Source organism: Monomorium pharaonis, chromosome 11, assembly GCF_013373865.1.
Source record: "Monomorium pharaonis isolate MP-MQ-018 chromosome 11, ASM1337386v2, whole genome shotgun sequence".
NCBI lineage: Eukaryota > Metazoa > Arthropoda > Insecta > Hymenoptera > Formicidae > Monomorium > Monomorium pharaonis.
In genome coordinates this window covers 10,799,360-10,815,873 of record NC_050477.1, presented here as the reverse complement: position 1 = coordinate 10,815,873, position 16,514 = coordinate 10,799,360, and the positions used below count along the sequence as shown (strand labels likewise).

Here is a 16,514-nt window from a genome sequence, read left to right as displayed (position 1 = left end):
TGTAGCGAGGTGTTATTTATACGTTCTCAATAAAGGAACGACAAAACGTTGAGATCCATTGGGAGTGAATATGCTTTTTTGGTGCACGGATTTCGTAATTATTTAATACATATTATGTAAACATGCATATATATGCATGTGTGTGTATATATATTTTATATATATATATATATATATATATATATATATATATACACACACACATATTTATGTTATACATAAATGAAAGATCCGCGTTATATGCAAAGAGCACGGTTTGACGATCCGTTCTACAATACGGTTTTCATGTAAGTTTTATATAGATACCGAGCATAAATATACATGTATAAATATAAGTAACAACGGCTTTCTTTAACTTGCATACCGATGCACTGTATCTTTGTTGATTTAATTTCATCGTAGGATAAAAGAACTACTATAATTAAGCGTTACATGTCTTGTAATACAAATTTAGAAATTTGTAGCGTGATAATTGAGAAGCATACGGCATACAACTTGTTTATAGAGGAATATGCGTGATAAACAACGTGATTAGACCTCACGTGTGAGACATGCGAAAACTCGAAAGAAAACAATTAATCGTCGATTTAGCTCTAAGATATAAGGTTAAAAAAAAGATGTATGTTGTAAATTGTCTTTATCGGAGAAAAACAGATATATATATATACATATATATATATATATATATATATATATATATATATATATACACACATATACATATATATAATTTTAATATTTTTGATTGATGTATGATTACGATAAATATCCATGCATTATATTATTGTTTACGTGTATTCATTATATTTCACTGAAAAACAATTAAGACATTCTGCTGTAAAAAAAAACGATTATATTACAAAATAAAGTTACGGTTGATTCATATTCATTGACGACACTGCCACCCTGTTGCAAGATGATCGTCGACTGAAAAAAGTCAAGATAACCCCCAATTGCTGCTGCTTTTGTCAGTTGTAATATTAGAATAAAAGATATATAAGAGCGGTATGTATTAAAAATTTGTTAAATTAACATTATCATATCAACACACACATAAATAATGGAGTGCTGTGTAGGAGCAGTAAATAGGAAGATTATATTAAATCTACATGGCATTGATTAATTTAGTATCTTATATAGTTTTATTTCTTTCATTAAAAAGCATAAAAGCGTTATATATTAAAAATATTTTAATATTTGAACTAAGACTATCATAACAATATAAGTAAATGCATGGAAACAATAAGTAAAGCGACAATAATCGAAGAGATAAAAGTTTCAGGATATTGACTGGCAAAATTGGCAGTAATGGATTCACCTAATAGTTTTATTTCTTTAATCAATTTTCGAACTTGTTTTTATTTTATGTATATTAATTTTTATTTTAATACTGCTGAAAAAATGAATATTTGATATATAGGTATTTAAGAAACTACAAAACAAACATTGCCATTATTGTGTACAAAGCGACAATAATTGGTAATTATCTTAGATTCTTAAAGCAAATTTTGATTTTGTTTAAACCCTTCGAAGTTTAAACTACATTGATGTAAAAGGAAATTACTAAGAGAATTATTCAAACTAATAATAAAACAGTTTTTAATTTTTTGATAATATGTACTTTGAAATGACATTCTTTTATAGTTGGAGTTGGATAAATTGATTTTTTGTAGCTAAATTACGTTAAAATTAAGTTTATAACATTAGCTAAAAATTGTGTTAAAATTAGATTAACTTAAGTTAAAAGTTAATTTTGAAAAACATTTGATTTCTATATTTAAATTAGAATGCTGCAATTTTTAAAAATTGTATTACATAACGGAACAATTAGAATCACGTGAATCATCAAATAAATTTAATATTTTCTTTGTAAATTGATATAAATTAACAAAGAAATACTGCTTTTCTGTGGGAGTGTATTTTTAACTTGAAAAAAAGTTAAAAGCTAAATAAAGCTCTATGTGTTTTAAACGTAATGGGTTGAAGTAAAAAATGAAGTCATTCGTGGCTAAGTCAAGTCATAAGTTATTAACTTTTTAATTAGTTATTGTCCAATCCTGCCCCTAGTGACCACCTCGGATTTCCGCGGGCGAAGGAGATTCCCTTGCCCGCAGAGCGGTTCCCTCAACGCTCGGCTCTCCCGCCATCGTGAAACGTGCGGTCGCGTACGCGAAACGGCGACGGGCCAGTCAGTGCGTACTGGTCGCTTGGTCGGTTCGGTTCGCGCGCGAACGTGCAGCCTCGTACGTACAACGCCGGTATACGGGAATCGTCCAGCAGCTGCCGCTCTCGCGAGCCGAGTGTGTGTCGGTTGACGTTTCTCTGCCTCGTCCCGTTTCGCCGCCGCCGTCGTCGTCGTCGTGAGAGAAACCCGTTGCCGCCGAGCTGCGCGCGCGAACGCGCACGCGTGTGCGGTCGGTATGCGGGCAGCAGCCCCGTTGGCTGGCTGGCTGCAGCTGGAGTGGCTGGTTAGTCGGTTGGTCGACTGGCGGCTGGTTGGCGGCGGCTCTCGGGATTCATCCTCTCACGTGCATGCGTGCGTGCGTGCGTACACGCGCCTGTGCATTCCCCGGTTCCCGTCTCGTACCTGTGTGCGCGCGCGCGCGCGCGTCCGTGAGTGCGGCGCGTGACTGTGTATGTGGGTGCGTGTGTGTGTATGTGGGGGTTTGAAAATTTGAAAAGCGACGTGCGCCGCGAGTGCAGCGGCGGAGCTGATAGCCCAGCTGCAGGTGCGCCGCGGGAAGCAAGAGGAGGCGAGGAGAAGAGGAGGACGCGCGAGGACGGAGTCTCGGATAAGGATTTCTTACGTCCTCTCGCGCGTAGGAGGAGTGTCTTCACGTGGCGGAGGATTTGCCGTGATACGCCGTCGTCGGCGTCGTCGGAAACGCCGGCGGTACACAGCCCACAGCGGAATGTGGCACGAGGTGAGTTAGCTGCCCGCCCGGTTTCGCTTTACCCAGGGACGGGTACTCCACGAGCCCTTTCGCCGCTTATTCTCTCTCCTTCGAGATTCTTCCTCGTCTTGATCCGTTTGAGAAGCCGCGTCTCTCCTCCCGAGAGGACGACGGCGCACGTTTTCGATTCCTCTCGCCAAATTGCCGCGAATAGACGCGCAGCCTCAGACGCGCGGAAATCTCTCATTCTCTCTCTTTCTCTCTCTCTCTCTCTCTCTCTCTCTCTCTCTCTTCCTCCATCTCTTTCGCTCTCTCTCTCTCTCTCCGTTCTCTCGCGCTCCTCTCGCTCGGCATACCGAAACCGGTATAATTTCGGTGAGCCCCAGACTTCTGTACCGTAAATGCACGAGCATGAGCTCCGTCTAAGTCTGCTCCTGTCTTTCTCTCTCTTTTTTTTCTTTTCTTTACTCGGCGATCTGTCACGCGCGCTTCTCTCGCGTCTCGTTAGAACGCGCAAAGCGTCGTAAACTGTCGTCCCGTCGTCGTCCCGCGAAAATTGAGGAACTGGTCAAAACTGTTCCGTTAGCGCGCGAACACGCGGCTGACAGCCGCGGCTTTTATGCGGATCTGCAGAGAGCTGCAGACGTGGAGAAGCCGGTTTTTGCCGCGCGTCGATCGATTCTTATTGGGAAATTTATTAATGGAATACGTTCCGTTAGCGCGCGAACGAAGGAAAGCGCCGCGAAGTTTGCGCCGAAATCGTATCGCTTGAGGTTCGCCGCTTCTCGATCCGACTCTCGAAATTCTCGGCGGGGGAATTAACTTGTCCCGATTGTGCTAACAAATCTTGACGTGGCTTTGATCGCACAGTAGAGAACATTTTGTATTTCCTTTTGTGTTAAAACCGGTCCTTGTTAAAAATTTCGCGTTGAACTTTTAACATACCCGAGTGTTAATGCAACACGTTATGACTACATTAGTTGAACATTTTACGTTGAATTAATATTCAACGTTTCTTAGCGTTGAAATAATTTATGGACAAATGAAAATTCTATCGATAAGATAAATGAATAAAGTGTTCGTCGCCTCTCTCGATTATTATTTTTGGATATTTTTTAATTTAGATTAAACCTTGATAAAGATTAAAATTAAGAAGTTTGCAAAAATTTCTATTAATGGGTAAACTGTTCACAAAATTTTTTAGCATATTTTTTAAATAACATTTTTTAAATCTTGCCATGATTTATTTAAAGTTTTAATGCGATTGACACTTAACATTTTTTTTTTACTTATTTTGAAGGTGGCAATGTTAAAAGCTGCTTTGTTAAAAGATATATATGAATAAAACAAATTCATTTTCTTCTATATTTTTTAACTGGAAAACGTTAATATTTGATATAATAATATCGATTATAACCGTTTCTATTATATTTCTATTATATTTTATAATTTTTTCAAATTTTGTGATATAATTTCATATTCTTACTTAAAACAGGATTCTATTGGGCGCTTTTAAATGATATAACGTGAGAATTTCATCGGTTTGCTCATTGAGAACGATCGTTTTATATTCGAGGAACAATGTTAAAAGTTACAAAATACAGTGCAGAAATAGATGCTTTATGTTTTCTGAACGTTGACTTCGATTGTTAAGCTTGTCCATTTTATTCGAATCAAAGGCAAAACTTCGCGTAGGAGCAAAAACGTTTTTTCATAGGCATAATTGATTTTTCACGCTCATACGAAGTGGCCCAGTTTAAATCGTAATAATTGAAGGCATCCTATTTCTGGTGGGAGGCATTTTTAGATCGCCAAGCTGCTTTAAAAAACCAGATGGTCGATACTCATATTGCGTGATTTCAATTCAATTTCTATGGCTTTTACGTTTGATAGTATTTGATAATTTAGAAATAATTAATAAAAAGGGTAAAAATTTTCTCCGTGGTACAAGTTATATAGGATGGTAGGAAAATAGACAAAATTTTTCCAAATTTTTTTTCCTTTAAATCATATGCTTTATTATATGACTTAAGAATGTATTAAGTAGATATATACTTATTTCTTGTTGCATCCAATTAGTAATATTTACACACACACACACACACACTTAAAATAAACTATTTACATATGGAAATTATATTTTTAATGAATAATATAACATAGTTTGATTACTTTATTTTTTTGATTATAAATACTAAGATTTAAAAAAGAATGAAAAATCTCAATTTGATACAAGTACTTTAAATATTCAAAATAATTTATACAAAATTTCATGCAATTCTAAATTTAATTATTTTGTAAATAAACTTTGTTTATTTACAAAACAACTGATCTTTGCATCACAAAATTTTACATAAATTATCTTGAATATTTAAAGTACTTATATAAAAGATGGAGATTTCGTCAGTTTTTTATACATTTTTAGAGCACATTTCTATTTCTTACTAAAATAATGTTTTACCTAAGTAGAAAAACGTCAATTTTCTTTATTACTTTCATGCAACACAGAATAATCTTGTTTCAAAAATAAATGTAACACATCCTCGATAAAAGTTGACTCTTGCTCGTAAAACCTAGTCGATCCTATAACTCACTCTCTCGATTCTACTGCCGACGCGACATCGCGACATCGCGAGCTTCGGACCGATGAAGTTCACAAGATAGCGTGTTCTCGGAGCCCGTAATTTGCAAAATAAGAGAAGGAAAAAAAAAAGGATAATAACGAGGTCACGAACGAGATTAGCCCGTGCCTTACGTCACCGTCATAAAAGTCCACGCCGTCCTCTGCGTCGTTTCGCGTTCGCGCCGTAAACGTTGGCTTTGCACGACCTATTTTTCCTCCGATCGAACAAACACGCGCGTGGCCCCCGCCACGTGGTGTCCCTTCCTCCCACGTCCCTTCCGTTATCATCATTATCGTCATTTGATAAACGGACCGTTCGCCGCTATCTAGCGGGGACGCTCTGCGGCGCATTCCGGGGATGCCACGGGTGCGTACGTGCGTCGTGAAATCGTAAATTTGGAAAGCGGAAGCGAGGAAGCCTTTGTCCTCGTCACGTTCCACCGAATTCCTACATGCCGGCGGTGAATTCGAACGCGCGCATTGTCCCGGATCGAATCCCGATGACGAGGAGCGTAACACGAAGAAGAAGAGGCGTTTGCGGCGACGACGGCGACTGGAATTCAAGGTCGCATTATTGAGAGGCACGCCGAGACGGGTTTGCGGATTTGTCGTTCACGGAGAGAAGAGCCCGGGGCAAGGCACCACGGAGCGCGGGCGAACACGCGTGTTTTACCTATACGCTTGTAAAATAGCGCGAGACCGACGAAAAGTTTTGGAGTTTTCACCGTGTTGAATTCACCTTACTCCGGGCTGCTTGCTCCGGCCGGTGCACGATGCGCGCGCGCGCGTTTAATCGCGATAACAAGCGCACAATCTGCGGCAGATCCGCGGCAGGTGTGTTGTACCAACGGCAGGAATGTATTCCCGAGGACATTCGAGGCTTCTTTTTCGCCTTCTTCGATACGGATATCTACCTCCTTTCTCGAGAAACATGAACACTCTGTTTTCTACATTTCGCTTCTCTTTTTTTTTTACGGATAATTTAATAAATATTTACAGAATTGGCACACATTTTTTAAACAAAAATATTTATGGTACATTGATAAGAATTAGGCTTAGAAAAATTAAATTAGAAATATTATATATTGAATAACGCTACTACGAGCAGACGTTGGATATTCTCTCTCCACGTGTATACGACAATTCACTGTTTGAGTGAAAATAATATGTTATTAAAAATATTGTTATAACAAAACCTAATAAATATAACGTTAAAGAGAATCGTTAAAATATAAAATGTTATATAAGCGTAAATAAAATACAAACAATATAAATAAGTAAAAATTATGAATTTACTTTTAAAAAAGAAATTTATTGTTAAAAAGATGAAAAAGTCGCTATTTTACACTTTGCGTACAGATATATTCAACCGTCACTCAACAACTTTTTAATTTTAATCAAGTTGATGTTCACACTGACACAGGAGACATATTTAACCATATTTTGCGGGAACTCATAACGTTCCTACGATAGTAATTGTATTATAATTATGTATTGATTAATTACTGATTAGCTTTACTTGAAAAAGTCGAAATGTTGTAAGTAAACACGAAAATTTATAATAAATTGCCAATTGTGATCGAATAAAAATAGTAATTCGGATTTATTGTTAAAAAAGAGTATTTCACTTGTTTTTTTGTAGCGTTTGCACGACAAATGTAACAAAATCTCTGGAGATCTTGTCGTTTACGAATTTTTTCAATACGTGAACATCAAATTGAGTCTCTCTCTTGCGCCTATATAAAGATGATCTCTCGTAAGTGTGGTACTGTAACACGACACTTTGTGTCCTAAGCTTGTCGATCAGTTCGTAACGATATCCTTCAAGGAGGAGGAGGAGGAGAGGGAGGAGGAGGAAAAGGCATCGGTGTCCTGTTCTGTTGCGATCCGATTTGTGGGCACTCGGCTCTCTTTTTTTTTTTTAAGCCTCCATCTCCGCTCGGGAATATGAGACGCGCGCGTTTCGGCTTTAATATCCCGCGCGCGCGTTCTGGTCGGCTTCTTCCTCTTTTTTTCTCCTCCTCCGTCCTGCAGGGAACATCAAACCTCCAAGATTTTCCCCGCAAAGTGGCATCGTGTGGCATCGTATTCAACTCACGTTAACCGCAACGTCTCGTTTCCTCGTTTCTCTTTCTTCGCTGACTGATGCTGGCGGTATCGACGGCGGGGCGATAATTCTATCTTCACGTGTAAATCACGTATTAACACACTTAGCAAAGCGGGATCGCGTGCACGCGCGGAAGAAACGAGATTCGCGTAAAGCCGATAATTACGAGCGATATTTTTGCGCGGGATTTTCGAGTCTTTCCATAGGGGGAGAACATAATAATGTAATGTATAAACCGCCAGTTTAAAAATAGTTAAATGCAGATTTCAAGTAAATACAGCTTAGGCTTTAGCTCGGGAAGCCGCGAACAACTAGAAAGTTATCTCGCGATAAGCGAGAATCTTCTCTTTACCTGAGATTTAGGTAAGAAATCTGCCTTAATCCGGAAGTAGTCACCTTCTTTTTTATGCGTAAATATAAAATTACCTGGGGGTGTTTGTATACTTCTACTTAAAAGTCATTAACTACATATTGCATATTACTGATTATTCTAAGGACATTATGTGTACAGATTAAATCAATATTTTTTTAGAAGAAAGAGAAAAACCAAGAAAATATATTGAACAAACAAGGTTTTTGTTGAAAATGTCTATTTTAAAAAATGTTTATAAAGAATAGCTATTAGAAAAAACAAAATATATAATATCCATTATATAATAATTTAAAGTAAACTAGTCGCTGTCATATAAATATTTATTTTGTTTATATTAATTATTAAATATAAAAACAAAAATATACATTTTTTATAGAAACAATATAAAAACTTTGTATAAACAAAATATATTAATAATTCGTGTAAGTATAAATATATTAATAGCTTATAATACTTTTTAATGTTAATTCTATCCAAACTTATATTATTATTTTAAGTTTGTAATATAAACTCTTATTATACTTAATTTTATAACGTAAGTGACGTAAATCACCTGGGATTTTTTTCTACATCTCAGCTAGTTTCAACAGATCGGCACTGATATAAATATATGACTCATAACTCATTTCCATTGTGGTATCGGAAATTGGGTATCGGAATCTTCGAATGAAAGGTAGGCGTGGATTTGGGATTAGTGACAAAAAGTTTGCTGTCACGTAAGCTCCGTTTTTCACTGGAAAGGTGTGGTTAAAAAACCTATTCTCAGGTTAAATCTGCGTTTTTTTTTAAAGCTATAATTTATTCCTACGTATCATCAGTTTTCGTTCATCACACAATTCGAATTGACCAAACGTAATTTTGCGTTTCATTATTCTTTCTTTTTTTTTCAACGACTCCCACCGGGATATTTGTGTTGTAACACATTTTAAACGTTGGCGTGAGGCCAAATTGCGCGCGCGGGGCTTTAAGCCGCACTGTAGAATTATCCTCTCGGCGTGTGCGGTCGCACGGTATGTCGTTTTGCAATTTTCTCCCCTTTCCCACAATTCTTCTTTGCATTCTCTCTTACCTTTGCCCGATCCTGAACGGGCGCGCGCACTCTCTCCTCCTCACTCGTACGCCTTCTCATCTCCCCGGCATTGCAGTCGGCATTGTCCGAGAACAGACTCGCGATCTTCTCCGCGAGATAGAGATAGAACCGGCTCTACTAATGTCAACTGACGCTAATAGCAGTTAATTAAATTGTTCGTCACTGCCTATATTATAATTGGTTGTGCGAAAAGAGTCGGCGAATCGATTTAACTGCGGTAGAAATTAACAATTGATAATAAGGAAATATCTCGCACAGTTGTACACTTTTTCACGATTCTATCTTAGATATTTTTGTACGCAGAGTTCGATGATAAGAGGCAAGATTCCTCTAAATTACTTCCCATAGAAATTCGTGAAAAGTGATTGTTTCGAAATCATCGATGCATACCGCGGTGTTTTTATCGAGGAAACACCGATGATTCCACTTTAGGATTATCATTATATTGATGGCGATAAAAAAAAACATCTGACGATTTTGAAACTGTCCGTCCAATCTCTGCTGACTTTGATCTTCCAAGATTGTCGGATAGAAAGGCAAAGATGAGAAGAAGGCATACGCGTGCGACAGCGCGTAGAGGATACGCGCTAATTCCAATCTAATGAAGCAGCTGGATATGCCCGTTGGTTCTACGTGCCCGCACGTTTCGGGTACCCAAATTCCTCAGCCGTTTTCCGCCTCGCCCCTCGCCACCGTGCCGAGGAATGACACGCCGTTCTTTCGCGATCCACCGCGTAGTAGTCTATCAAGCCCCGGCCTGCCTGTCAGACTACCTACCTACCTACCTACCTACCTACCTACCTACCTACCTACCTACCTGCCTACCTCTCCACCTGTTCTCTCTCTCGAGACAGAGAGCAACACGACGACCCGCCGGCAGGTAACAACGAACCCGGATCGGTCTTCGTTACACGCGATTCCGCGAAACGACGGTGGATAGAGCAAAACCGTCACAGACGGTCGTCTCGTTGGTCAGCGCGCGAAGGAGAAAGAAGGAGAAGGGAAGGAAGATAGAAGGAGAGGAGCCGAGGATCTCGTCAACGCGGGGTGACTCTCTGTAAAATGATTGAGAGCGCTCGTCGAGCGCGTTTCTTGTGTGCCATAATGCAAGCAAGAGCCATCGTCAGAGAGAGGGGCAGAGAGAGGCAAAGAAGACGAAGAAGAGCCGGCGATAGACAGGGAAGACAGAGAAAGTCAGGCAGGCGAAGCAAGGAGAGAGAGAGAAAGAGAGAGAGAGAGAGAGAGAGAGAAGGGGGTAGACGGCAAAGGCGGGAGAGGACCGTTGCGGGGCCCTAGCGTCCGCTGTGTACCGCGTCCATTCAGCAGGCACCTGCCACGTTAAATTCAGTTGGTCCAGGCGCGTATGTGTAGGGCCCGGGTTTTCTCGGGTCGGTCCGCGACGCGCGAGGAGTGCAAACGCGCGGGGCGGAAGGGTACGAGAGTGTATATAATACGGTAGTAGCGAAGGAAGGGAGATAAACGCGGCGAGAGGGAAGAGTTCGGACCCGCAATCGAAGAAGAAGAAGAAGAAAGAAAGGGGAGGGGGTCCCTCTCGGTATATATTATAGGTACATCTCTCTTACATCACTGCGTCGTTCCTCTAACCGTAGCACCGGCGGCGCAACGGAAGAAAAAAGGAAGAGATATCACGCCGATGGCACAACCCTTCCTCCTCTCCTCTTTCCTTTTATAGGGCCCCGTTGCGCTCGTTGTTCGAACGCTCTCCTTTTCTCACCGACGCCGGGGCCTCTTCCTTTCCTTTTCTCTCTCTCTCTCTCTTTCTCTTCTTTTCTTTTTCTCTTTTTACATCGATCCCTTCAGCCACCCTTTCTCTCCTTTGTGCACCCCTTCGTCCTGTTCCCCTGTTAAGGTTGCAGGCATGCGAGCCAACTGTACCTTGCAACTGTTATCTAGGCAACGACCTTGCCTTCTCTCTTTCTCTCTCTTTCTCTCTCGTTCTCTCTCTCCCCCTCTTTCTCTCTCCTTTGATCTCTGTCTCTCTTTCTTACCCTCTCGTTGCCACGTTGAAGCCCGACTCCACGGTGTATCAGACCTCTCGATACGTACGTACGTACATACGTATGTACACTGGCGCAAGGCGCAAGTTCATCGGTCCGCGGTTGGAAAATCATTGACCTTGCCACGGATCTAGCCGCACACACTGGATGATCTACCTCTCTCTTCTTACCTCCGGTGGCTATTTGCGCTGATTGCCCATTACGTGAAAACGGAAACGCTCCAAGTATCTCCTCTCTGCACTGTCGTGATTTATCCGCCGATGAGGCCTGCGCGATAATGTTGAACAATCGTTTGCAACGGCGAGTCATGAGAAAAAAGTGCGTTTGCGTTTCTGCATGCACGAAACATAACGAAACGTTACGCGTGTAATGTCTACTGGATATATAACTTTGTTCTTTATTTTGTTGACAATTGAGAGATAAATTAAAGGACTGATGTTGGGCGATTGTCTAAAAAAAAAAAATGCACTTCTGTTTTGTTTAGCAAATTCTTTTGACTTGGTGCTTGGTGTTAACGAGAAAAAGGCTCGTCCTCGTAATGCCTGCGATAATTCCAACAAGTTCGGCGATCTGCCCTTAAAGGACGACGAAAATAAATTTCGGGAACGGCGGGCGGCGCGTTACGAGCGTATTTATGATGCTTTCCCTTCGCGCCGCCGCCGTCGGTGACTTAAGCACTCGGTCCGTACGAGATACACGGTCATTAGGTGTTCTCTAGAGGAACCTGTCTGTGTAAAGGCCAGATTCCATCGGTTCTCCAATCAGAAATATTAGACGTCACCTCGTGGATTGCGTTATGGCGACGTGTCTTCCGGGAACCATACCGTTGTATGCTAGGAGATCATTAACGCGACTCCGCGAGTCCTTGCGTTAGCGGAATGTACCCTGAGGATATCCTGAGGATATATCTCACATATATTTAAATCTATAGAGACGAAAATTAGGAATAAAAAAGCGGGGCTTGTGCAAATATATCACTGGTCCTAAAGAAACACTCGTAACTTAAAAATTTGCAAACGCGAATACAAAAACATGTTCGATCCGTGTGAGTCAAATGGAAGGTAACATGATATATTTTTCTTACACTAATATCCACATAATTAGAATTTTTAATATTTTTCATGTCTACTTTATAAGTTGCCAGTTGAACTAACATTATTTTAATGTAAAAAGAAATGTTTTAAGGAATATTATTTTAAGCTATCAAAATTTAATTGTAAAAGCTATAGTAAACTTAAATTTGCATTTGGGTGAAGATTCATCTACAGTAATATTCCACAGAAGAATTGATTTAATACATTTTTTAACCTTTAATCCCGGAGTAGTCACAATAGTAGCAATCAATAATTAAATAACTGATAAAAAATTTTACTGTGTAAAATTTTAGAAAGAAGTGTGAGTAATTGAATTTTGAACATATTTTTATGTTTCATAACGGTACGTTTCCTGCCATTTATCAAATAATAAACTGTTAGTGATGAGAACAAGTTGGTACCACTGCAAAGATAAAAAGTTTTGAAAATTTGATGTTACAATCGCAATCAGCAACCTCAAAAAACCCTCCAAAAACATAAAAGTTACAGTTTGGAAAAAATGTACCTTACTTTTCTGTTCCGGTTACTATAGTGGCCAGGATCGACCTTGGTAATTTAGCTTGACATACAGGTTACTCACATACATAAAACAGGTATTAAAAAATATTACTTTTTTAACCGAAAAATCCCGCCGCGACTTTAAAACTTCGTCCGGACAGATATCTCGAGGTGTCATTCGGAGAATAAACTCGGTCGTTTCGACTGATTGATGATGGAAGTCTGAAAGTGACTTACAAGAGCATTAAATAACTGCGATGTAACGCAATTGGAACGACGCTATAGTTGGAATGTACGTTTACTGAGACAAAAATACGCGTGTAGGATATATTCGTTTTTGAGAGATTTATTTATCTCGCAAGTATCGATCCTAGCCGAATACGCGATATGGCCGGGGTGCAGCCGATCGTGAACGAACACCGACGGGAAATAAAAAGGAGGATGAACGAAACCACAACGATGGAAGACGACGAATTCGTGAAATTGGATAAGAACGCGGCGCACATAGGACTTCAGCCGTAGCCCGGGGAAACCTCACACGCGCACGTAATCCCGTAATTTCGCTGACCGCGCCGTGAAACAATATCTCGCGAGGTTTACAAGTACGGAACCCGGACATGATCGGTCTCTATTTTTTTTTTCCTAGGGAACATTCTGCATTATGAAAGGAAATATATTTTTACACTTTTATCTAAACTTTACACATGAATACTCCGGTTTCTCAGGTTTTACCTCAGACTACTCGAATCGATCGAACGTACAATATATGTTCAAATCTTTTTGTCTGAGCTTACATAAATAAATTTATCGTTTTAAGCACTTTTTTACACACATGGATCTAGAGAGTTTGGCTTCTAAGTGATTCAACTGTTCAGCAAACGGAAACGTTGATCACATTTTTTGTTGAGTAGGTAGTATCCCGCGTTTCTATTAAGTCTCTACTGGAAAATTTATGTAAGATAAAATTTGATTAAGAAAATTTATACAACATTGCCTGGATTGGCTTAATATTGAAAGCATAGATTTAGTATACTGATATACTAGATTGCGCGTTTCGTATAAGAAATGTATCCAAATTAAAAAGAGAGAACATGCTTTGTGCCCCATATACCATTTCCTTGTCTATCAGTACGTGGACAACCAATTGACAACCGCTCAATTACTTTTCCTCCATCACGTCTACAGACAAAAATGGAATGGGGCTTCGACGATACCTATTTCTTCCTATTTTGGGTAAATGTTTTCACAACGGGAAAGGTAGAGAAAGTCCGCTAAGTCTATGATTGATGAAAAATTGAAAAGTATATATCTGTGTTTCTTAATACGGAATGAACCTTTGCAAGTAATCAATGCGGTATGAGCGAACGTCGTCCATCCTGGGTAGAGATTTTCACTACCCGAGCGAAACGACGATGGGAATAACGATAATGATGTCAATGGCATCGCGGCCGATAATAATATCCCGGTTGCCGCTAATAAGCGACTTCCTCAAACCCCACCGCGCTTCTCTCTTTCTCTGTTTTCCATGCAAATTACGCGCGGCCGCAAATAAACGCGCGACGCACGAGTCGGGGAACTTAAATACATCCCATAGTGGTACTAGTCCAGCGATCCGCGCGGCTGGACTCCGCGTACGAGCCGTTTTCACTTTGCAATCGTGGGATTTACAAAGAAAAACGTCTTTTACAATTGATAGCTTGGCAGCGGATAAATAGTAGATTTCACTAGGCAAACGAGCGCGTCGATCAAATGTGATAATCAATGTTATAATCACCTTTCTGCAGCGGAATTCTCTTATCGTCGGTATCGTTGCGCTTAATTAGATTAGCGCTTAAGAACGATAACCGAATCCGCTCGTGTAGCGTAAGAATCTAACTTCAAGTGTGAAAAGGTACATTGGTTTGCGATTCTGCGCAGGATCTTTTATCGATAGCTCGATGAGGAAGCCGCGAGCGTTCGTGAACCGGCGTTTTACCGGAATCCTGCTCGTCACGCGTTCAGATATCGATGCGGCGATGCGCTTTCTGCCGTGAACGGCAGGCTGGACGTCCGGAATGCGAGCGGAACCCGTTTCTATGAATCAAGCCCGAGCCCGACTATTGACAACGGAAAGAGAAAGAGAGAGAGAGATAGAGAGAGAAAGCGAAAAAAAGAAAGAGAAAGAGAGGTGCCCGCGGCCCACGATAGCCGATCTTGCGGTTCTGGATCGTAGCACGCGATCTGGTGTATCGTGCGGTGGCAAAGGATAAGAGAGAGAGAGAGGAGAGGAGAGGAATTTGCGGAATCGAATCATGTTACGCCACAAAGATTGCCTTCGATAAGAACTCAGAGTACCGTGACGACGAGATGCACGTAGGATCACATTTAACGTGTAATTGGTTCACGGACGAATAATGCTGATTTTATACGGAAAGAACGGTCTTGCTGAAGTGTCTGGAAATTTAAATTCGAATCCCACTAGGGTAAACACGTTTATTCGAACGGTTTGGACATGAGATTCTTGATTCAAGTGCCATTTCTTCTGTTGATAAATATGTTATATCGTCCGTAGCATATAAAGCGTGCTGATCAGTTTGCATGCTGCATTGTAAAATTGTAAAAAAAATTGTGACCAACTGTGAGACAGATTGAAACTATTCTGTGCTGCATTGTTTGCACAAATTTTATATAATTTATATATATATATATTAGCATTTTGTCTATTTGAAACAATAAAGAATCATAAACTGTTCATATTTTAAAATCATTTTGAAATTTTACTTTAGTTCAGTAAAAAGAAACGCATTTTATATTTTATATTGTGTTGAAACATGAAATGTGTGCAATAGAGATTAATAAATTAGAGAAAATTGCATAAAAATCCTTTGAAGTACAATGTTGCCCCACATAATTTTCAGGGTAAATCTGATGAGAAAATTTTCTCTGTGTAGCTTCTTACATTTTATCTGATTATCAGAAGAGAGAGAGAGAGAAAGAAGCGATAATCGTATATTAAAACAAACTGAAGAAAGTAGATTATCTAAAGGTAACGCAGCAATGCAACGCAACAGGAATTAAATTCTATGAAAAGTATAATTTCATAACTTTATTATTTCGCAAAAACGATGTACATTAAAAGTAAAAAAAAAAAAATGTTTGAACGAACAGGAGGAATCGCGTTATTTTACGCGCGCGCTTCGAGTTGTAATAAAACGACGATATTCTGGACTTCGTTTATTTACATTCCTTTAACTGCGACCTGGATCTGTACTAACTGCATATGTCGGCTCGATTTCTTTCTGCAAAAAATTTTATGAAGCCTCATAAAGTAAGGCAGCGCAGAGCAAACACGAAGTTAGCGCACGTGAGCTTCGCGATCGGGAAATAGCGTCTCGATCTCCCGGCACGGCGTCTAGCGAAGAAGAAACAAACGGAAATAACGGTATTGCAGAAAAATACAGAAAGCGAACCAATCGATCGATCATATTTCCTTTATATTCGCGTCTCACGGAAAATATAACTACGTTTTGCTCTCCAAGTCCCGAGAGCCCGCGGATCTCGAAGAGGCGGTAGGACACGGCAAATGCGAGAATAAATTTTTTGTACGTGCGAGATGGAGAAATATAAAAACCATCCCGTAAACATGTTTTTCACATGCTGCACGTTAGGCATTGCGGCGCCGAGTTACAATCGAGTTCATCGATCCGGAATGAGTCTCCTCGTGGCTCTCTGTAATGGCATGTTCAATAAAATATACATACCGACCATTTAATCGTTGCGTTGCGTGTAAACGGATTGACATGACAATAAAGTTGGTTGTTTTTCTCCTTTCGTATTA

At 39.9% G+C, this 16,514-nt stretch overlaps 1 protein-coding gene across 1 annotated transcript in view; it reads left to right on the top strand.

Annotated features, from left to right (window-relative positions):
- Nucleotides 1-34: 34 nt before the first annotated feature.
- The window catches only part of LOC105833189, a 44,198-nt gene continuing 27,718 nt past the window's right edge, over nt 35-16,514 (top strand). Inside the window, exon 1 of the mRNA XM_036294141.1 lies at nt 35-2,924. The gene's annotated coding sequence lies outside the window, so the exon portion shown is untranslated. The remainder of the gene's footprint in view (nt 2,925-16,514) is intronic.